Below are 24,575 nucleotides of genomic sequence, written 5' to 3'. Positions count from 1 at the left end.
CAAAGAGCCTGCTGATGAATTACCAGATGTTTTGGACATTTAGCTTCTTCCCAAACCTTAAAAATTTGTCCAACTAATCCTTTCCCCGTTCCACACATTTTTACCACCATCAGTTGTGACACATTTTAACTAATTCCATTGCAAATTGTACTGTGTTAGCGTTTTCTCGACTTCCTTGAAGATATCTTCGCCTGTAGTTGTTCCATGCAGACTATATTTTTTTTATTTTTTTTTTTTTTTATGAAAACCCCAAACACGAAAAGTATCAAAACCTATAGTACTTAGTACCGTGCATGGGTTGAAAGAGAAGTATGGGGGGAGTTGCCGGAAACTTTGCTCTAGAGAAGCTAGTTCTCCAGTAACCTCAAACTCAGTATTGACTCCTCGAAAAAACAGCAACAATTGGGCAGTATCAGTAATATCTGTAGATTCATCAAGAGCCAACGAAAACCACTTGAAATTTTTTGCCTTGTCTTTTGACTCTTGATGTGGCTCCCGATGTCCTCAATTCTTCTAACAGTTGTTCTCGCCGAAAGACTGACAGATCGAAACAAATCCATTTTTTCTGAAAACATTTCTTCGGCTGCCACAAGCAAACAATTTAATTAATTCACCATCGGTAAATGGTTTCCCTTTCTTGGCTAATAAATGAGCTATTCGTAGGCTTACTTTAGTTACTGCTTCATTATCATTTTTATTTTAACGAATAAATTGCGTTGTGATGATGCATTACGTTTTAAACTTTCCAATTTTAGCTTCCGTTGATTTTCTGTGAGCTTTGAATATTGTGCCGCGTGCTTAGTTTGGTAATGACGATGTATATTGTCTCTTTTTCGCACAGCTATTGTGTCATTACATAATAAACATGATACTTTGTCATTTATTTCTATAACAAAATAATTCATACTCCATTCAGCTTTAAAAGCACGACATTCGAAGTCCACTTTTCTCTTCATATTTGGTCTTGAGGGTGACATGGAAACGGTGGGTAATAAATAAAAGGATGAAAAAAAAGATTGCAGAGCGCCGTGACAGACAATGCCACGTGCGCCGCTAAAGCAAAACTGAGAGAAATGCTGGCAACACTTGTTCTACGGTAGACGACAGAATGCGAATATGCGACATCAGTAGCGCCACGTGCGGTTATTATTCTCAACTCGACTATTGGCTATTGCAGCGCGTAATTTGATTTATTTTTAATTAATTTTTTTCATGTAAAAAACAATATTAACCCGCGGGCCGGATTTGGTCCGCGGGCCGTAGTTTGCCGACCCCTGTACTAGACTATGAAGAAAAGCAAAAATCTTTTCCCAAAGTGACCAAACGTACAGAGAAGTCGCAAAAAATAATAAAATAAGTAATAATAACAGCAAATTCAGTAACACAAAAACCAACACACAGTAAATGAAACAGCAAGTAATCCAACCATACTCGTATACCACTGAAAAAGAAGAGGCAGGAGGGGTACGATGATTCAAGACAGGTTTCCATTAAAAATGACTTAAACCGACATTTAAGACCGACAGTGACAAAAGCCATTATTCAAAGCATTGGTATTGACCTTTGGCAATTCCACAAACATTTAATGTAAAAAGATTTGAGACCTGCAAATACAGCTCAATGATATATAAAGTAATAAATATTTCATAGATGCTAATGAGAAGAATCAACTACAGTTACAAAGAGTGGATTCTCTCCCCCCAGAGGGGGAAAAACAACTATAAAGAGGGTTAAGATTAATGGTATGGAGAAGTGGAGCTATTCAACATTTGAATGAGGTAAATTTATAGCTCGCGACACTGCTTCCATTTAAAATCTGAGTAATATCTAGATAAAATACAGATTTTATACATTATCAAGCAGTCTGATTAGAATCCAGTAAAATATCGAATACTGTTTGTGATGGGAGGGGGTAGTATTGCAATCATTCAAAGAAACTCGAGGAACTGAAAAAGAAATGCATAAACAGAAAAAGTGAACTGTTTAGACACAACGCATTATATCAGACGAAGCACAGATTAGTAGCATGTAGAGAAAATAAGAGACAAACACTGCGCAGTTAGCAAAAAGTCAAAGTGGACAACTAATGACATACAAATGTTTCTTATTCATGAATTAGATTTGTTATTTCTAAACATCACCGCACCGAGACAGAGCCAAGAGAAAACAATTCCCTTTCCCTAAAGACAGTGCATAATCAATGGGTTTAAAAATCATCGTCGTAATTATGCAGATTACACATATATATATTCGAAAACCCACCAAGCCTCACTAAATCACCCTGCACATCAAATAAGCGCACTACCATAATTTAAGGTTGGGGGTTAAAAAAAAACCTTGATCTAGAAATTCAGGCCTGTTAAAAGATAAAACGCAAACGTTAAACTAAGCATTCACGAATTATGGGATGATCTATTTTGAGCTAAAGGCATTTATCCTATTTCCCGTGTTCCTGAAAGAAAATGCATCAGAGTCTAAGTAGAATGCAATTTACCAGGTGTTCAAAAAAGCAGGTTAGTTCAAACTGTTTATAAATTAGCGAACTATGACATATTACCTACATTTTGTATTAAGGAATACGTAACTTAGATTTTTGTCACGTAATGTATTTTCCCTAGTGTCAACAATAATGAAAAAGACGGCATACAACACAAAACAACCTGTTTTTGAGCGCGGGGGAGGAGTTGGTTGTTTAAGTATGAACACCGAGGCGTGAAGCGCAAAATGATTATTTCTGCCTAACATCTGGTTAACAGACGAATAGTTACGAAACGGATCTGCCACAACGGAGGATGGAAAATCGGGAGTACTAGCAGTTGGTACGCTATACACATTCGTTAAAGATCTCGTGGGGAAATTTCATGGGAACAATTTGCAATTATGCCTCTGCAGAAAAAGCACCACTCCAACTCTGAGCACGTGAATATGCAAAATGTGCACGAATGGTTACAGAATAATCAAGGAATTCCAATCCCGCACATACATTAATAATTTATTTGCATCAGTGTATGGTGATTTCTTTGTTTGTTTGTTTTTTCTGTTCTTGTTTCTTAAATTTTGGCCAGATATTTCCAAGTCGTTCATAACAAAACTATACGTTAATCGTTATGCCAGTCCTAGGACACTATTCCCTTTATTCAAATATGGGAATTAAATTTCCAAGCAATTTTTCCAGCAAGACGGCGAAATAAATGTGCAGTAATGATGGATGATCTAAGAATAGCAGAATATTAACGCTCCCAATGGCATAGTTTTGCCACTTATTGAAACATGTCAAACGACCATGGATTTCTCTGCAGAAGAAAGGCAGAAATCTTACTCTCGAGAAGTACCGATCTTCACTGTGCAATATAAGTACAAGTACTAATACAAGGTAGCGTGAAAAAGGCAAGGAGAGAAGTTTGTTTTAAAAACGGCAAAGGTTTCTCTGCCAGCCAAACAATATTTAGATTCACTACGAGATTGGGAGCGTTTTACGGTCGAAATGAACTACAGGCAACTTGCAGTATAACACGGTACTTCTACAACACGGTTTCGCTCTAACACGACTGATAAATTGCGGCAATAGAACTTCGGGAGGCGCCTCCATAACCAGGTGGGAAGGAGGAGCAGCAGTGCGAAGCACCCGCTTCTCGATTAGACCGGGGTTCGAGCCCGTCACCACCAAATACGGAGGATGCGGAAAGGTCAGGGAATGACCAACGTATATACCGGAGCAATATGGCCTCAGTTGCTAATGCTCCAAAAAAACAACAAACACAGAACTTCGGTAAATGTTGCATAACAGGGTATTTGAGCTTTTGTGCAGAGGGAACCCTGCTATTATGCTGGATGTAATTTTTCAACATTTCCACTCTTTCTGAATCCCCGCTGTTGACCCACCAGTAAAAAAAAAAAAAAAACACAACACACACACAGGGTGTCTCAAAAATACATGGCATAACTTCAGGAATGAGTTCCTCATATGTAAACAATAAAAATATTTTATATCAACATAGTTCAGAAATGCTTGGTTCCCGAGTTATTAACCGGAATGTCTTATCTCCTACAGGTGATTTCCTTCATCACAAGGTACTGACAGAATCTGGTGGTTTTCCATTCCGACCATGTACTCAAATCAAGGGCAAGCGGATATGCACTTTATGTACGGTTTGGCGGACGGCAATGCTCTGGAGGCTTGTCGTTTGTACCACGAACGGTTCCCAGAACGAAGAAGTCCAGAGAGGAAAACGTTTGAAGGTATCCATCACCGCATTTGTGAACATGGGACCTTTACACCTCGTGCTGCCGACAGAGAACGACCAAGTTCTTACGACTCCTGAAGTAGAAAAGATTTTGAATGTTGTGCATGCCACTCCTGGAATCAGCACATGCAGAATAGCAATGCAACTGGCTGTTCAACGTTCGACTATTTGGACAGTGTTGCGAGAACACCAATCGTATCCTTACCATCTGAAACGGGTGCTGGCCTTGTCACCAGCAGATCACCCTACGCGAGTAATGTTCTGCCAGTGGTCCTTGAAGCAATGTGGTACAACTCTTCACTTTCGTGAGTTAGTGATTGATATTCACGGATGAAGCACACTTCATGCGAGACGGGATCCAAAACTTTCATAATCAGCATGTATGAGCTGAGGAAAACCCACATGCAATTCTTCCATCACATCACCAACAGCGGTTCAGCTTCAACATCTGGGGTGTTTTTGGTGATAAGTTATTTGGGCCCCCATGTACTTCCAAACAAACTCGCAGAGCAGGCGTACATTCCGGTTAATAACTCGGGGAACCAAGCATTTCCGGAAGTATGTTGATATAAAATATTTTTATTGTCTACATATTAGGAACTCATTCCTGAAGTTATGCCGTGTATTTTTGAGATACCCTATATATATATATATATATATATATATATATATACATACACACACACACACACACACACACACACACACATATACACACACTGAGAAATCCCTGAATTTTATTTCGTTTGGAAATCGTGTTACGCTCGGTACTATTGAACTTGTGGAAAAAAATCTCGATTTCAAAGTTTTATTACTATTGGGACAGAACCAGGTCACCAACAGATTTAAGTCATCCAAACGTTGAAATTTTGTTCCTACCACCCCAGTTGTACTAAGTTAATACAACTTCTTTCATTCGGCCATTAGATCAAGGCATTATATCCACCTTTAAAACTCATTACATCAGACAATCGTTACAGTGGATTTTGCAAAAAATTGATTCCGAATCTATTGAAGTAATGGAGGCATGGAAATATTTCTCAATTGTGGACTGTATCAGAATCGTAGCTTTATTGCTGAAAGAAGTAGACCCGTCAACGTTAAATGTGTGTGGAAAAATGTATGGCCACAGTCAGCTCATTCAGGAAATATGGTGGAACCGGCAGAAAAGGGAATCTGTGCAATCCTAGTGGGTAGCACAGTTAATAGAATCGCCCTCCTCCCCACACCGGGCGGAAAAGATCTGAGTTCGAATAACGTTGATAACGGGAGGAATTTTTATGGGTCTTTTTCACAACATGGCTGAGTTAGTCGGACTCAGGCGAGGGTAGCATGGTTTTTTCTCCCGGAATCTGATTTTTCGTCCAGCAAAACAGAAAATCGACCTCAGGACACACGCAATTTATAGATAATATAAAGAGTAACATGGCCGTAGTCACCTACGCTCCTAAAAAAATTAAAAAAAGATATGATTACTGAAGACGTTCAAGAATTTCTGGTAGAAAAAGAGGCTGCCGAAGCGGATTTGGTGGAAAGGCATCGGAGGTAAAACCAAATCAATTCAGAGGAAAGTTCTGAATCATCAGAATTTTCCTCTGATTTGGAAGTTTAGAATTCATCACAGATAAATTCTAAACTTCCAAATTTTACACTAAAAAGCATACGGGAAGGCATAAAGTTAGCCGAGCAATTAGAAAGTTTAGTTCCATACGATGAAATTCAAAGATTTATCAAGCAAAAGCAAACAATCCCAGATTATTGATTTTTTTTAAAAGAATAGATGCACAAAATGTAGAACGGTGTATTTTTGTTAGCTTTTGGGACGTAAACCCCCTTTTTGTACCTTTTCTTAGTCCCGCATAACACGACATTTTATTGGAACCTAACTGCCGTGTTATACGAGGGTTACCTGTATACAAATTTAAAATGAAATTTTCCATAATGGCTATAACAGGAATAAAATCGCGATCCTCTGTTCACCGGCCCAACCGATTCACACTGTGCCACACTTCTACTCAGTCAAAAATGCTTGTGATCGCGCTACTTCGTCAAAGATGAAACGTAACGAAAGTGTCACGGTCTAAAAATAAATCTGCGCGGTGTTCCGTGTCGATAAAAGCGCAACCAGTCCACAAAATTAAAAACGAAGAAATAGAGTCCGTGATGGAACATTGCATTTACTCTACGACCCACAGCAATTCATCAGGCGCTTACCACGTAAATGGGAAAATTCCTAATAGAGAAATTCCTGACATTATTTGTCACAATTGAAACTGGCTATTCCGCGGAGAGAAAGAGGGGGGGGGGAGTGTGGGCCGAGAGCGCGGCGGTAGTGTCCTTTGACCTTTTCGACGCTGCTGTTTATAGTAACACTTATCGGCGTTCATACATGTGCTGTTTACGGCACTCGTGAAATGCCGTTTCTATGTTTGGCCACCGCTCTCGTGCGCTCTCTCTGCAGAAACTGATTAATATTAAGTACAGTATCTACTTTTCAATGCGAATGCCGAAATTCTGGAGGGCAAGAATACTCGAGTAGAGCCTAAGTCTTTGGGATTGATTTGCTGAAGTGAGTGTTGTGTGCCGGTTAACACTATATACAAGACAATATTTGTAAAATGTCCATACAGTTCCTTCGCTAAAAACGAATGAAAGCAAGAAGTTTCAGTATTGACTTCTCACTGAAAAGAATTATAATAAAGCGACTGAAATGTACTGTCATTCTTAAAATAAGTTTAGCTCGATCTCAGCTAAGCTGAATTGCAGAAAGAATAGCGTAAGTAGGATTCAAGTGGTGAGAATCGTTTTCAGTACCCTGTTTCTTGAAAAGACTTTTTTTAGAAAATCTTTTCAAGCGTTCAAAGTATAGTTTGAAGGTTTATTGTTCTTAGTATACGTCCTGGTTTAGTACTGGATATTACGAACCGTTCGCTCGCTTCAACAATCCAAATATCCGTAATTCAATGTTGCAGGGTGCATCTGGAGTTCGAAGAGCACTGGACGAGGTCAAGCAAAGAAATTAGGAGGATCGTTGTAAAAGGTATGGCATACTAATGAGAAACCTGTCTTTTAATTGGCATTTTAAGACAGGTTTTGATTGACAAAACAAAAAAAGGAGGAGAGAGGAGAATACACTAATTCAATGGAATTAAGAGCTCATCCACATTATTTGCAATCGCCGAAGAAGAACAAATATTATATGAATGGAAAGCCGCAACATAAAATACCATTAATATGAACTGACAAAAAAAAAAAAAAAAACTAAAGCACACTTGGCTTCTTTACCGCCTCTTAAGTTACATCATGATCAGGGAGAAGATGGCAGCGCTGCAGAAAATAGTTTTCCATCTTGACAAACATGAACGTATTAAATAGTTATTTACAGCAGAGGATCAAAACTTCTACTGGTATTCATGAGGGACTGAATCAAATAGATAGTGAGTGATACGTACTGCTGATCTATGTCCTCGCATGTAGTACAAAGGATGGCATTCTCATTATTTGCAGCAGTTAATTCTTACTCTTTTCGTGTCTAATTCAGATTGGGAAATTTTAATCACCTTGTATTCACTATAATATGTAATCGAAGAAAAGTCACGCACCCCAAAGTATATTTTCGGTTTCATTTCTATTCTATAATATAGATTGCAATAAATGCCGAGTGTCCTACCAAAATTTAAGACCAAAAACTAGTTTCATCTAATTCTTCCAATATGTGAAGATTGTTAGCATATACCACTAAGTAGTCAGAGACAAAATTCCGGGGATCGTGAATGTTCATTTATTAATATTACTACTAGTGGCCGGAAAAATTACGTGCTTGCCTTCGTTGTAAACAAAACATTACTCACTTTAAAAAAAAAAAAACAAAGTAACTCTCATAAATAAAATACGCTGGTTGTGTAACTATTTTTATAAAAAAATTTTTTTTTTAAATTAAAAGATATATTTCTGGCATTTGTATGTTCTTCATATTTCTCTTTATCTTTTTTCGACCTTGCACTTAGTACGGTGCGTGTGTTAAAGGTTGGAAAGACAGAAGATATTTGTTGACATTAGACTTTAATTTCTGTAGATTGTAGAAATCCATGCGAAGGAAGAAACTGAAGTTGAAGGGATACATGAGAAAGTTGGTTCTGCGAGCTCGAAGTTGGACAGTAAATGGATGCCAAGTCTTGCTGACTTATTGCGGCACGTGTTCGGCCTGGTTTGGAAAAGAGCGGGAATTATAGAAACCAATTCAGAAGAACAGTTGTGCTGTTGCTGGGTTTTTAGGAGCATTAGCAACTAAGGCCATATTGCTCCGGTATATGCGGTGGTCATTCCCTGACCTTTCCGCATCCTCCGTATTTGATGGTGACGGGCTCGAACCCCGGTCTAATCAAGAAGCGTATGTTACGCACTGCTGCTCCTTCCCACCTGGCTAAGGAGGTGCCTCAGAAGAACAGTGCCCATGGAAGTATATACGCCTATGAGAACAGAAAGTAAAGAGACGGATCATTAATTAACATAACTGTCCTCTTTTGAATGGAGTCTCGAAGCCTGAGAGAGGAGGTTTTGGGGACATCACCCCAGATATATATATATATATATATATATATATATATATATATATATATATATATATATATATATATATATCTTTTTCTTTTCTCTGTGACTGCGATAGATCTTTTCCATTCCTTGGATTAGTGACTGAAAGGTAACATAACTATTGGACAGCATGGGATGATCAGTGCTGGTACTGTAGCAGATAAAATCAAATTTCAAAGTTGTCAATGATAAATTAACACTGACAAATTGGGTAGTATACATTTTGAATCTCCCAATATTTAATAAATTTATAAATATTGTATTAGAACACCGAATTGCATTTTATCGGTAAAAAAAAAAAAATCATTTAATATTAAATTTTAACATTATAGTTTTTATCATTAGATAAAGATGGGGAGAAATCGTTTTGTTAAATAATCCAGCATGGGACATTTTATTAAACGATTTTGGATTGCAGATCAATCACCAAGAAATTTCATTAGAATCTTTTAATATTTCATAATAAAATTATTCAAAATAATCCAGTAATAATACTGGAAGTGCAGATTATTACAAATTCACATTGAAAATATGAAGAAAATTTATCGATTGTATAATAAAGTGTTTACACGCGTTACTGAAAAGTCGAACTAGTTTATGTGGTAGAAGTAAAACAACTGGAATATCGTTATATTCTGTCTGATTCCTATGGGAGCGACAAGAGCTTTCTGCTATCACGATGGTCTATGGATGTTTGCTTTGTTCTCATTTAATCTGTCGTCTAGACGTACCAAAATCTGCACGCATAATAACCACTGACAATTAAAAGCAAAACTGTGCACATCTAGATACACTGATGCATTACTTTTTCGAATAGACATTGACGGTATCGTGCTCTACTACTGTTTTGAATCAGACGCAATGAATAGAAAAAAAAAAAGAGAACGAAGTTTTTCTTAACCTCTTGCCAAAGTAAGATATATATATATATATATATAATGCGAAGAAAATATTTAAAAGTTACCCGACAAGAGTCCTACTCTACATGAAATTCAGTTAGACTGGTGAACCATCTTCTGACGTAGCCGGGTCAAACGCGGTGGTCAAACGCGGGAATGCAGTCTGAAATGCGTTCAGTTGGCTGGAGTTCAAGCTCGCATGACTGCTAAATACGGTTAGCGATTGTTCTCGATTTAAGATTAAATTCCTATAACCTATATGTGGTTGTGCCGGAGTATAAACAGAACTTTTTTTTTTTTGGTACTTCTCTATTATCCTTCCGTCTGTGTAATATAAGTCTAACCTAATATAACCTAACCAGTGTATATTTAGTTAACAAATGACAAGCAAAAAGAATCTGAATACCTAAATTTCGGGCTATCCATAATATTAATATAGTTAGAATAAATATTTCAAGCAAGTAGTATTCAAGCTTTTTTGTTGACGTACCCAGGGTCGGTCCTTGGGAATTAGGGAGCACCAATTTCATGGTTCCCCTAGGGAGCTAGTCTATAACCGTTTATAGATGTATTGTATATATTTTTTTCATAAGAAAATTGTATCCCCCCATTTATATTTTAGAGATAACATCTGTTTATAATACCGATAACGACTGATGATTAAACTGAAAACATTACAAAAATTAACTTGGAGACAATTTTTCAATAATTCGTATTCCAGCGTATCTAAAAGGAACGCACGTAAAGGGCATGCGTACCACCGATTGAATACCATTGATGCAGGATATGAAAAAAAATGGCATCACAAAAATCCCACCCCCATTCCTAAGCTTTAACCCCTGTTCGTCCAGGAGGGCAGTTTCTGATAGGCGACCTGCATATCAAACAGCATGGCTATACTGTAGTTCTTTCCGCACGGTAAATATGGCACATTTCATTTGAACGAGCGAAACAGCTTCCATTAAGTAAATTACACTGGATAATTAGCGTAATTAGAAAGATTTACGCTAAACCTTTTGCGACAGTGGTGCAATTAAACGAGTAAAAGCAAATTCCAAACTAAACATCTTATATCAACAGTTTAACTTTTGAAAATACACTAATGGACACTTCCCCTATTTTTAAGTATGCTAATTCACAGTGTGTGTGTGTGTGTGTGTGTGTGTGTGTGTGTGTGTGTGTGTGTGTGTGTGTGTGACAGAGAGAGAGAGATAAAATAGAATTATATACAATAATCACGACAGAGGCCGAGGATTCACATGTTAAGCCATAATATACGAGGTGTGTGTTACATTCCAAGCACATTAGAGAAGGATAAAAAAAAAAAAAAGACATTTATGCGCGAACCGAAAACGTTTAGTTTCGGCACATCTGCCATATTGACCACTGAATCCTTCAACCAGCGCAAGGCAACAAAACAATATGGAAGTTACTTCGGCTAGAATATACGGTATGTGGATAGTGTGTAATATGTATAGGGGAAAAATGATAATTGCTGATTTGTACAGGTCCTATTTTAATGAAAATTGATAGATCGGCATGTCTTTCTAAAAGAAAGAAATATATCCATTCTTCAGTATATAATATCGGTGTAAATACATCATAGTTAACCCATAGATGGGAGCTACGATTGTAGAGTAGAAGGCATCGTTTTAATTGCATCTCATAATGTGGTTGCCTTCACAACAAGATAGCTACTATTGAATTACTTCAAATAAATAACGCTTCTCTAGTAGAGAAGACTACTGTTATTTATTTTCAGCGGTACCACCACCCAGACGATCGTTTCGAAGCTGTTTGGCTTCGTCATCAGTGTGCGGGCAGGAAGCCAAACAGCTTCGAAACGATCGTCTGGGTGGTGGTACCGCTGAAAATAAATAACAGTAGTCTTCTCTACTAGAGAAGCGTTATTTATTTGAAGTAATTCAATAGTAGCTATCTTGTTGTGAAGGCAACCACATTATGAGATGCAATTAAAACGATGCCTTCTACTCTACAATCGTAGCTCAAATCTATGGGTTAACTATGGTGTATTTACACCGATATTATATAGTTAATTATCAAAACCCATAAGGATTATGCCCAGTGCATTTAATTTTCCAAATTCTTCAGTATGTATAACTCGACTCCATCCACTAGAGGTGGAGTTATTAAATGCGGACGAACGAACAAATAAAACTAGCATGTTTCAAGATATACATACCTATATGCATACACATGCTATACATTAAATGATCACAAAGTCACGTGTACCACAGTTGTAGAGTTTCATTCTGGAAACGTTCAGAAAGAGAGCATGACTGGACCAAGAAGATAGAATTCCACGTGTAGAGAGCATGACTTGACTAATTTGGCTGTGGACGCTGCGTAGATAACTTCGTTTCTATAATTTTTCACAAAAGCAAACTTGTTAAGGTCAGCATCGAGGTTGTATACCTGAGATATTTTAAACTGAAGGAAACGGTCAGTCAGGTACAGCCTAATATGCTGGGAGCTCGACCTTGGTAGTCCTCACAGCTGGGAGAAGAATACTTGAGCAGCAGGTATTCCATATGGATGGTGCAGAGATCAACCCCGCAACTATTTTCACAGTGATCACCTCTGAGAGTAAAAGTCCGAAAGGCGTCGACGCCTTATGACAACGCCGCTGTCTGTTTCGAAGGGGCACATTCAATTCTGAACTAGCCAATTTCAGATGCAAGTAAGCCAATTTTGGTAGCTGGGGCGGCACATGGCCATACGTTTGATGTGTATATTAATGGTAGATAACCAATAGTTCTATATCTCTACTGTTGATCTACATAGGTGCATTTCTTAATGACTTTACGTCTTTTGCTTGTTTGCTTTTTTTTTTATTTTTTAAGTAAAAGATTATTTTGGTGTCCGGAGACTAGTGGCCTGTGAAGCTAGTTTATCTAACTAAATGCTAAACTGCAATTTCGGGTCGAATATTACATACCAGTCAGAATGAGACAAATTAGATTTTGGTATTGACACAAAAATGTTAGTGCATCATCATTACAGGACTGATCTTAATGGAAGAGATAAACAGTTAGTCTTCTCGGGGTGCATGATAAAGCCAAACTGCTTAGAAAAAGAAGCCATTTTCAATAAAAACTGGTACTAACATTGTCTGTGGCCCGGAATATTCAAAGCATTTCCGCTCATGCTGCATTTGATAGAAAGCATAACCCCAACCCTTCTTCCTTATCTTCCTTCCTAGTCTTACCAGAGTTCGAATTCAATCATTTTCTCGACAATACTCAGTCAAGTGAGGAGTAATACAATGAGACTGACAAGGAAGGAAGAAGATTAACATTTTTATTGGGAGAAAGAAGATAGAAGTTTGACAGTTATTTAGGAAGTATAGTAGGGGGGAAAAATATGGAGATTGATGAAGAGAAGGGCAGATCAAGAAAGGTTGTTTTATAACTGTGTAAAAGATCTAGTTTCGAGAAAGTGGGAACCTGAGAAATGCAAAATGGTACTCTAGAAATAGTATGTGCCAATAATCGCCTACGGATCATGATCACGTGTATTGCGGGAGACATATCAGCACAATGCAAGTAATAATAATAAAAAAAACTTCTTCAGAGGGGTTTGTGGAAAGATCAGGAGAGATAGAAAAAGAAATGTCCATTTGACACAAAGTGGAAGAAAATCAATTGCCAAAACTAAGAGGAACACACCGTGATGGTCTGGGCAAGTAAAGAGAATGGCAGACTGCCAAAACTGAGCATATTAGAAATGGAGGTAAAGGATCAAGAGGAGGACCGAGAAGATAGCGAGAGAAGGTAAAGAGAAAGATGTGAGAGAAGGATTTAATTGGAAAGCTGTGCGAGAGAGAGAGTTAAATGGAGATAGTCTTAAAATAGAGAAAGTTGGTAAGGAAATCGACTAAGTATTCTTATTTTGCTTACCGCCCTGACACACCCCTTGAAGTTATTTGAGCTCGTTTCCCGAGCATTATCTTCCCGTTCGTATGAAACATCGTTATCCTCGGCTGTTGCTGCAACTAACAAGAAATCTTAAGTATGCAAGTGTTATGTTAACCAATATCATCAGATTAAAGCGTATCCATATTATTCCTATTACTCTAACTAGTAGTTTTAATACACAAATACTCATTAATTCTGGGGAATTAATGATTAAAGATCTTGATAATATCACTTTAATATGAAATACATAATTCTGAGGCATTCATCTGAATTAGAAGAGGAAGCTCATGGGGGCATTTTATTAATAAATCAAACTGATGAAACAAAGTGTTAATAATCATTTTTCAAAAAGTTGTTATTAAAAAATCAAAATCATCAAGAACTGATATTATGGACAAACTAATTTAAAGGTTTCACATTCATTGTGATGACTAGAATTTAACCCACCATAATGACAGAAATAATCCAGAAGCTTTTTTTTTTTTTTTTGATTAGCGGGTTTGATTAATTTTTACGACGGAAACTTTTTTTTTTATTTCTCCTCCGAACAAAGATGTCCGAATCCAGCACTAAATCAACGGGTTTTCCGAATCCAGGATAACTTATCAACGGGTTCTACCGAAAACCTGCAATCTCATTAAAACTAGAAATTTATTCTAGTTTCCATTTATTTCAACGTAGTTTTTTTTATATAATGAAATACTCCAATTTAAATATTTATCTAGCATTCGTGCAAAACCATACCATCCTTATTCTGTAAATCAAGAAAATTAACCTGAATTTATTTAAGAACCAACTCGCAGCTGAACAGTGCAGTGGATGTTTTGCCTAAACAACGTCACGAAGTTTCAAACTAAATTTGGAGAAACAAGTCATGCAGTAGGATAGACACCATTTTAATGAATGAATGCTTTAGAATAAAAATTTTTCATTCTGGGGATTTAAAGAAATTAGTGCCAATAAACCAACAATTATGACTACTTCTTAATCAAAGACGGCCTGTTATATTCTATGTAAGAATGTGGTCGAGTAGCAATCGTTTGAGTGTGTGTCTCTCTCTCTCTCTCTCTCTCTCTCTCTCTCTCTCTCTCCTTAAGCGACTTCTACATACAAAACTGACGTTAAATGAACTAAATGCTAATTACACTTATTGGAATGGGGAGAAGCAGGAAAAACGCCTACAACTCCAAAACATCTAACTACAACAGGTAGAGAATGTTACAGATGCCAAGGTGCAGAAACGGGCAGAAAATCCGCCCTACTGGTACATTAAGAGCTCTGCGTTCTGTTTGCAGGGTTGTTTTGGCACTTGCGGTATGCCATTTGTGTCGCGGAAAAACAAGATCGTAGTGACGTAATTTTTTTTTTTTCTTTCATTGTTACTTCCGAACCTTGCTTACTTGTGGCTGACTATTATGGTAAGGATGAGACACACAAACAAGTATATGGTAACCAAAAAAAGTCACTACTTCTCTTAGCTGTTTACCAGTAATAATATCTTATGTAAAGATGTCTATCTTACAAGTCTCCAACAAACGGTAATTGAATACGGATTAAAAATTGAATTGTGTTATTGCAGCCGTTTCCGCTGGTTAAAAAAAAAACAAGAACCGTGCACTTGTAGTTCAGCGTTAAGGCCTGTATTTCTAAATGTGTGAATTGAGTCTGCGTGCTTTACCCAAGACCAGAACCCTTTGCAGACTGCAACCATCATTCAACCACTGCAGTAACATATGTAGGTTTTATTTACTTATTTTATTTTTTTTTTTTTTAAGAAAAAAATAAAAAAATTCTTGGCGTGTGTGGAGGAGAGGGAGGGGTCCCGGAAGTTGCATTATATCCCTGGATCTGGTATCGGGCACTATTCTTTTCGTGAATAAGGAAAACTGGATATGAAAAATGGAAATTTGTCAAATTAAGAATGAAATCCTAAGATTATTCATCCCCCTCCCCAAATGGATAAAACAAGTTTAAGCGGTAATTGAGCATTCAAAAAGAATGCATATATAACAAAAAAAAAAAAAAATTTAATAAAAAGGTGTAGGAAAAGTACAGTTTCCCGTTTGTCCCATCAGTTGCACAATCACTGAATATGCAAAGTCCCCGAAATAACCAACACTCGGAAACAAAATTTAAAATTGATATGAATGAAAAAGTCCATAAAGCAGTACTATTAAAATGCTACTTAAACATGGGACGAAGGTTAAGTTATATATAACGATGTGGAATTAAAGAATAGTTCAAAAGGATGGGAGAGCGTGAATAATGAAAACAAGGATAAGAATGTAAGAAAAAAATTAAAAATTAATACAATAAAACAAGTAAAAATTTAAGTAGCTAGACCTAGTAGTTACTACAAGCTGAATATATCCTACACAATATTCTACCAAAAAGTCACCGGTCCGCTGATTGCAGGAAGTCATGTAGCTTCAAAACATGCAAATATTCTGCCCATAAAAGCAATCAGTGGCTAGCCAGCGGAATGACAGCTGGATATCATGTGAGGAAAATACTGTGCATGCTACTGCTCAGGAATTAAGCATTCCTTAGTCCGCAAATGGCAACGTCCTAAAGAAGTGGAAGTCCAGAGGCTGCACCGAGCATAAAAAACGAACAGATGGACTTAAAAGTACTGACTGACATCAGCCGACGCATCTTGAGAAAGCAGATTACATCTCGCCAACAGTCCCTAGGAAATCTGAATTTAGTGCTGCAAGTGGTACAGGCAAATCTGTAAGTGTATCCACAACATATAGAGCCGCAGGCCATAAATTTTCAGTAGTTAATTTGATAACAAAATAAATGCACACCGTGGATGGACACGGTGCCAAGTACACCGAACTTCGACTATCGACCAACGGAAATCGGTCCTGTGAAGCAAAGAATCATGCTACACGTTCAATCAGTTTCAGTATAGAGAACACTTGGAGAATGCTTACTAGTTGTCGCAATTACGAAGTTGGGGAGAAGTGTGATCTTATTGGGGGAGGGGATGTTTCTCGCGTAATGAACTGATCTCAGTGCACAGAATGACGAAATGCTGCATCCTATAGTAATGTTCCGGACAACTGCCAGAAAAATTCAGAATCTGAGGCACCCATTCTGGAAATTTATAGAAGCGATCCTTACACCTTCCAGCACGACAACACTTCGTGTTACAAAAAGTATTCTCAACGCGTTGTTTGAAGACAACATTGAAATACTATAATGGTCAGCACAGGAGTACCGACCTCATTTGAGATGAAATGGAATGCAGAATTAGGGCAAGGCGCCCTCAACATAAACGGAGTTAACTTCATTTGTGTGAAATTTGCTTCTTGTGTGTCACTTCACCCAAGTGAAGTCACAGTTGTGAAGTAAACCTCCTTTGGTGGGATGGGGGGGCTGAGGAAGAAGATATGGTAGTGTACCACCAAACGTTTTCCCTGTCGGGAGAAGCACCCTCCTCACTTTGACTTGGATTCTTACGGACCTCCAATCTTTGTGAAGGTCCGTAACAGTGCGTAGTAGAACGGCTCAACAGATTTCGAGTATCAAGACGTGTCAATCGAGTACTGACCATCCTTTTTTTTTTTTTTTTTTTAACTTTTTTTCCCGAACAGCTGATTAGGGCTAAATGTCTGTATTAGAGTGATCTTCTGGTTTCAAAAAGCAATGGTTGTTGTAGTAAGCCATTTTTAATTGGAAATTCGTTTTCACTACACATACTGTTGTAGAATAGGAGTAATGTGAGAACGATTCCTCCCTCAAATTCAACATAATATAAACGAATCCCGTCTGGGCGAGCTTGGAGTTGTAACATACAAGGTAGCTTGTACCAGATTTTCGATAATATAATCTATTTCAAATCAATCATGTATAATTAATTCACATGTCTGCTTATAGTCTATAAAAATTATTTCGAGATAACGTGATTCATAAGACCATATTATTGCAGCAGCATTTGTTGAAAGAGGACCGATAAGTGGTTATTCAATAGTTAAAGAATATTACAATTATACCACGTGTGACTCGAATTTATTAAAACAGTTACATGTAAATTATATAATCATCAATACAACTACTAAAAGTATGTTTAACCGAATAGCGGCGTGAAGACTCAACTGAATCCAGTCATCAGGCCAGGAGAGCTACGTGGATAAAACAAGCCAAGAAAAACAATACAATTTGAAATGTTGCCACTCACATTAGGTATTTGTACTGCGGTGACAATATAATCTACGTGCAACTATTTTAATAAATTTACTCGCCAATAACTACCAATTCTCCTCATACATTTCTCGATTCCGCTTTAACTACTAGACTTACCAAATCATGTTTATCACTTATCCTTCCCGTCCCATTGAGTCTGCAGATCTTTTATTTCGAAACTTGTAAACTTTCTACAATGAGATGCTGTAAAATCAAAAAGGTTTTCAACACCCGAATTGTCCTGTTTTTCAGATTTACAGTTGTATGATAAAATATCAAGAGGAAACTGGACTATCATGGATGCAAATTAAGCTGTATGACATTTTACAAGTTTCTGGAAATTCTAAGAAAGTGATATGTGAACCGGTCCAATATATCTTCGAGATTGGCTGTGTGTCCCTTCCCCCATCGATGTACGCTCTTGTATTGATATAATGCCACAGTGTTTGTAGGACAATTCTGAAGCAAGTGCTTGCTTTTACGTCGCCATCAACTTTTTATACTAATAAAACTGTCTGGAGCTGCTTACAGGAGACAGGTTTATTGTTCTGCGGTACTGCTTCGTCTCCCCCCTCTCTCAAAACAAGACATTGCCTGTGACTTATCTTTGCTAGCATTATACGGACACAGGTGCTAGTCTATTTATTGGACTGATACGGGAATTTTGAGTTCAGACATGAAAACGATCTTACAAATCTAGCTACTAAATTTCGAAAGGGCTTCATTTTAAATATGATAAACCTCACGATTTCGGACTCAATCCGGATTGCCTTTGTCATGTATTTTATATACGTAGAACAAAGATTTTTTCCTAAACAGAATTAAACGGGTATTATTATTATTTTAGATAACGCACATGAATATCATCTCCCTGAAATTCGATCAGGCGATGATGGATATATTAAATATCTTTTTTCTTACCTCTCCCAATACCACAGCTCTCGTATACTCGTACGATCTCTGGATCAGAGACTTATTCATACGGATCTGGATCAGATCCGTATGAAGAAAACAGCAGAAGTGTTTTGTTTTTGACGATTCGTACGGGAAGAAGAGCATAAAAGAAGAAAAGACTGCGCTAAATATATTTAAAAAAAAAAAACCATAACATAAAAAGTAGCACTTATAACTAAGCTTCAAAGTTGGATGAAGTAACTAGACTACAAAGGAAGAGTATGAAAAAAAAAAAACTAAGCAATTACGATGTTCGTAATAGTTTAGAAGAAATAAAAAAAGATGAAAACTGTCATGTGTTGCACAAAAGTAGCGAAAATATTACTGTAGAAAGGTAAAAGCGAGGACAGAAGATCAGGCTGTATAACATAAGAAATAGCAACAACCGCTCAAGGGAGAAAGATCTATAGGTGAGAAGAGAAGTAAAGTTACAGGAAAGCAGAAGCTGCTTCGATATTCTTCTTAAATTTCCTAATTCTGACTAGGAACAAAAAAAATTTTATACGTTCAAGAGAAACATTACCATGAATTAATCATTGCACTTATCAGTTGTATTTGTATTTTGAATTTCAGTTGATAAAGAGACACGCCAGTCTCGAAAGCCACTGCTTGTTAGTACTGTATATATTTTACATTAAACTGGGTTATAATTATACGTGTCTATAATTGTTATTTCATGAATTAATCAATCAACAAAGAAAATTCAGATTTTTTTTCAAATGAGGTGGGACTGTCCACATATGATTAAATTTGCAGTTAAACCTTAGTGAACAGAAATCATGAGATACCGACTAGTAGTAATTGGGTAGGCCCACCATCCGCTCGATTAAGGGCAGTCACACGGCGAGGCACTGAGTCCACGAAAGCGTTCCACAGGTATTTCCATCCATGCTTGCTGCAGTGTTGTCCATAATTCCGTCACATTCCAGGGTGGAGGAACCAAAGCTCGAACGGCCCTTTCCACAGCATCCCAAAGATGCTTCACAGGGTTCATGTCCGGTGAATGGAGAGGCCACTCCATTGTGGTAAAATATGTAGAATGCTCTTCAGACCATGTTCTAGTCACCACGGCTATGTGGAGAAGCGCATTGTCCGCTGGAAGAGTCCATTTCCCTGTGGGTGCACGATGACCATGAAGGGATGCAGATGTTCTGTAAGGATGGACACGTAACCTGGACCATTCAGAGACTCGTCTAGATGTACCAGAGGTCCCAACGTGTGCCAATTGAACATGCCCCAGACCATTACCGACCGTCCACCTGCCTGAACAGTTCCTTGTTGAACTGACAGGAGAATAGCTTCGTGCGGTTTCCGAACGAAGTCCCTGGTCCGATAAGTCCCATTTCCAGTTATTTCGAGCACCCTGCCGTGCGCTCGAAATAACTGGAAATGGGACTTATCGGACCAGGAAACCCATCTGCAATCATCCAAGGTCCAGTGTCCATGTTCTTTCCCCCGGTTAAGGCGTAGAGTCCTGTGTCATGGTGTTAGCAATGAGACTCAGGTGGGTCGGTGGCTCCCATAACCTACTGCGGCTAATGATCGCCTGATGGTCTTAGTGGAGACGTTTCTGGCACCTCCCTCGTTAAAGTCTGCGGTGATTTGCGCCACTGTCGCTCTCCGGTTGGTTGAAACAATGCGAGACAGACGTCAAAGGCCACGTTCATCCACCATCTTTCTCCGCCCACAACGCGGTCGACGATGAGATGTTATTCCGGAAATGACGTATTCCCGATACACTCTTCATACTGTCGAACGGGGATAGTCCAATTTCTATACCACCTCCGCGATAAAGTGAGTGACCAATGCGTAGGGCACCCACTATCATCCCTCTTTCAAAGTCGGTTAACTCAACGTTTATTCATACTGACATCGAATTACTATCTACGTGAATGCAATGAACCTATATACCTGCCAAGCAGTGGGTTCGTCCACTAGCGAGAGGGGTGACAGTGTCTCGTCGCCCAGGAACCAGGTATCCCACGGATTCTGTCCTTTCAGTGTAAAAATTAAAAAAAAAAAAAAGTATTATTCCTGTTCTATTTGATTTGAATTAAATTTTTTTTACATACAAATGTTTTCAGTTTTTGTATCATCGTATTTGTATCCTAATATCATAAATTAAATGTTAAATTTATTAACAAATGTGAATTACGACTTAAATATTTATACGTTATAATAACTCCGAATATCCACCCCCCTCCATCCAACTGTAAATAACTAATTCCACGAAAAAGCAGTACTTTGGCGCAACTTTTCTAGTTTTTTTTTTTAATTAGTAATGGGAATAATCGAATGAAAAGATACACATAAGCGGGATATGAGAGATTTTGTTCACTGGTGTGTCTTTAAATTCTCCCCCCCCCCCTTTTTAAATTTCATAATCGATTATTTTAACAATCGAGGTAACCGATTATGCCCATGACTATTTTTTAGTTTGGGAAGACTACGCCTACTGATATTAAATAATTCGAAAAGTAGCATATCAAAAAGTTGAACTGAAGAACAGAAAACCCGTCGAATTTAAAATGAAAGTTTTTAAAACGCTGAGCCAAGTGAAAGTTGAAGGGAATGAGAAGGAAAGTCAAAGCGCAGCAACAAACAGATGACTTCCGTTGTGCGTTTACACTGGAAGGGTATTTTAGGCATCACAGCAATAAAGATAAAATCATTTGCTCTCTAAAAACACCACAAGATGTAAACATTCTTGGCTAGTCAAAGATCTCCGCTCTGCTATCTGACATTAGTCGGAATTATCCTTCCAAGAAAAAAAATATATATATTTTTAAAAAAATTTTTAAAAAACCTTAACTTATGCCTATAAAAAGGCAATCATTGATATTAGCACGCCTTTGGTTCTTTACTAGAAGTACAGGCAATACAAAATGTGCAAAAGAAAGCGTTCTTGCAATGATACATGTAACAATGCTGAGGACTCGCAGCACTGTTACTGCATTGCGTTAAGTGTTATTGTCCTTCATTCGCAATTAAATCTATTCATTCCGCGGAAACATCTACGATATAAACAATACAGCACTACGGAATTGGAAAGAGTATGAGAACACAGACCAAAGCATAACAGAAGATAGTTCTTTGAGGTATCTTCGAAAAAGTTTCGAAATAATCTCGAATCCGACAGCAATACCCTTCAAGGCGGTTATCTTCAACACTTGCATACTTCTGGCAAAGTTCATACAATTATTTGAAACATTTCTGAACACCACCAAAACCTCTGCAACGCAATCTTCGAAGCATTTTAAACAAACTGGATCTCTGAAGTGACCGACTTTCAACTGGTCCCTAGCCCCAGAAAGCGGTAAAAATTCGAATAGCATGGTGAGAAATCGAAACAGTAAGTGGGCGTACCATGTTTGGCGAGTTGATGTACAAACAACCAAGGCACCGTGATACAAAAGTACAAAGCTTTGCTTGCCCGCATTTTGTGATGCTCGAGGCAATTTTCGCCGGAAGATAGAAAAAACACCTTGTCATTAGACGCATCAGGAATAAACTCAGGGTGCACGATGCCTACCATTCGAAAAATACTTCAAACAGCACCTTCCATTTCGAACGACTAGAACTTTTTCGCTCTCAATGATGAAGCAGATTTCCCCACTGAGGACTATCGTTTACCTTGGAATCATGTAGGAAATCAAACAACGGCACTTTAAGGCATTTTTTTTTTTTTTTCATTAATGACGACAGAATCTCATCTGGTACTAGTCGCCTTATTTCTGAAATTCTTGCAAAAGAGACGACACATTTGTAGTCTTAGAAACCTTTAATATTAAACAATTTTATAATCCCCTTCCCCATAATTAGTTACCTGGGAGTACCAGCATCTCTAATAAAATTATAAATTTCATTAGTCTCCTAAAAACAGGGGGATTTTTAAAAGTTACTTAACAATAGCTCTTATGGTTAGTCTGCTCTTGTTAATCTCTGTAGATTCATAAGAACTTTATTGTACACAGGAAGGCACATTGCTGTATACAACTCCCTTCACAGCTACAAGCCAGGGTTTACATAAAAGAAATTACACAATAAAATAAACAAAGATGAAAAAAAAAAAAAAGAAAGCATTATGATTCCAGAAAGGTTTGAACACTGGAGCGATGGATCCATGGCAGTGATGGACAGGTTCTAATATATATCCATATGGCCCACTTCAATAGCCAAAATTACCCCGCGAAAATCTGTCTAAGATGCGTCGTAGCAGTTGAAGTCCAGACTTCGGCGCCACACGTCTCAATGTATCTGCACCCAACATCCTGGTCATGGACGTGCATAAGTTGTTTCATCATCCACTCGAGTTGACAGAACTTTATTTTCAGGTGATCTATGTGCGGTAGAAAGGACAGCTTTTGATCAAAAACAACGCCCAGATCTGTATGTTGTTGTACGGCAGAAATCGCGGATCCTCTTAAAATGGGTTGCACTATCGTTGGGTTCCGTTTGAGCGAGAAAGTCAACTGCTTCGACTTCTCAAGATTGATGTGAAGATCGAAACCAGAGAGGAAAGCCTGAAGGTTATGTACTCTAAGAAATGTTAAGTGAAAAGGAAATTCAAAAGCTATTTCAGCAAAACTGATATGATTTATTTCGAGTTTTCTGGAAAAGTTTTGCTATTGAAATCGCTTATTAAGTACGTCATTTTATAAGCAACATTATCTCTTATAATTGGTGATTAAACTGTAAGCTAGAGTTCACACTAAACTCAACTCTCAATTTGATACTCTTATAATAATGTTAAGTTTGAAAACTGGCAGGTTTAAAAAAAAAAAATTCTTTAAATTTTCAAAAATTCTCTTAATCTTAAAGAAAATGACGGCATTTTCCTGAGAGATGCAAGGCCAAAATATTGCCGAGCGGGAATATAAACCACCAAATGTCGGTATCAGCATAACAGTTAATTGTGTTATGCAGAATCGTGAAAGATTATCCTCTTTTCCCTCTTTATACAGTATAGAGATGGGATTGCGTTCCTTAGTACAACGACCCATTCAATTCAAGGACGCCATGTTAAAAATAGGATACAAGTTCCGGCTGCTGTGCCAGGATATATACGAACAAGCAAAATACTTCTGTGCATAAATAGCAAATTTTTACATTTAATTGAAAAACGGCCAGAAGATATAATTCGAGGACGACCGACAAAGGATTTTCTATTGGACAAACTCCAAACATTCAAAATAATGCCCACATATTGCCATTTATGATAATATTGGGTTTAAAATTACAGTCTATTGAGATAAATCAACAGCGCATAGCAGTCTTATTTAAACAAACGGATGGTACACTAGACTGATAGTAGCGAAAGTACAGTGGATCGCCAGATTAACGACGCTGATCCTACCACTGAAGACATGAACAATTGTAGTGGAGGTTTTAGGAGCATCAGCAACTAAGGTCATATTGCTCGGTGTATACTGTCTATAAATTGCGTTTGTTCTGTGGTCAATTTTCTGTTTGCTGGACGAAAAACCATGCTACCTCGCCTGCGACCGACTAACTCGGCCACGTTGTGAAAAAGGTCCATTCAAATTCTTCGTCATTGACAGGACTCGAATCAAGAGGGTATAACGAAAAATAGACCTGTGCCCATCATCGTCATGACGTGACATCACAAAGGGCATATTATTCGAACAACAAACAGTTCGTGTGTTCTTTATAAAGATAAATGTAATTGGAAATTGCAGATACAGTATTTTTTCCACACATTTTCCCCCCGAAAAAAAAAATGTCAGTGTTTTTAT

The 24,575-nt window shown here is 37.7% G+C and overlaps 1 protein-coding gene across 4 annotated transcripts in view; it reads right to left on the bottom strand.

Moving 5' to 3' along the window:
- Window positions 1-24,575, bottom strand: part of LOC150082880 (C-Maf-inducing protein-like) — a 451,841-nt gene that overhangs the window by 304,788 nt on the left and 122,478 nt on the right. The window contains exon 1 of one of the 4 annotated variants that reach the window (XM_090377647.1): window positions 9,802-9,823. The exons of the other annotated variants lie outside the window; for them this stretch is intronic. The gene's annotated coding sequence lies outside the window, so the exon portion shown is untranslated. Of the gene's footprint in view, window positions 1-9,801; window positions 9,824-24,575 lie in introns of those variants that run through there. 4 annotated transcript variants of the gene reach the window in all.

The sequence above is a fragment of the Mastigoproctus giganteus genome, chromosome 7, assembly GCF_048544385.1.
Source record: "Mastigoproctus giganteus isolate SK-2022 chromosome 7, ASM4854438v1, whole genome shotgun sequence".
NCBI lineage: Eukaryota > Metazoa > Arthropoda > Arachnida > Uropygi > Thelyphonidae > Mastigoproctus > Mastigoproctus giganteus.
This window is presented reverse-complemented; position numbering and strand designations above follow the sequence as displayed.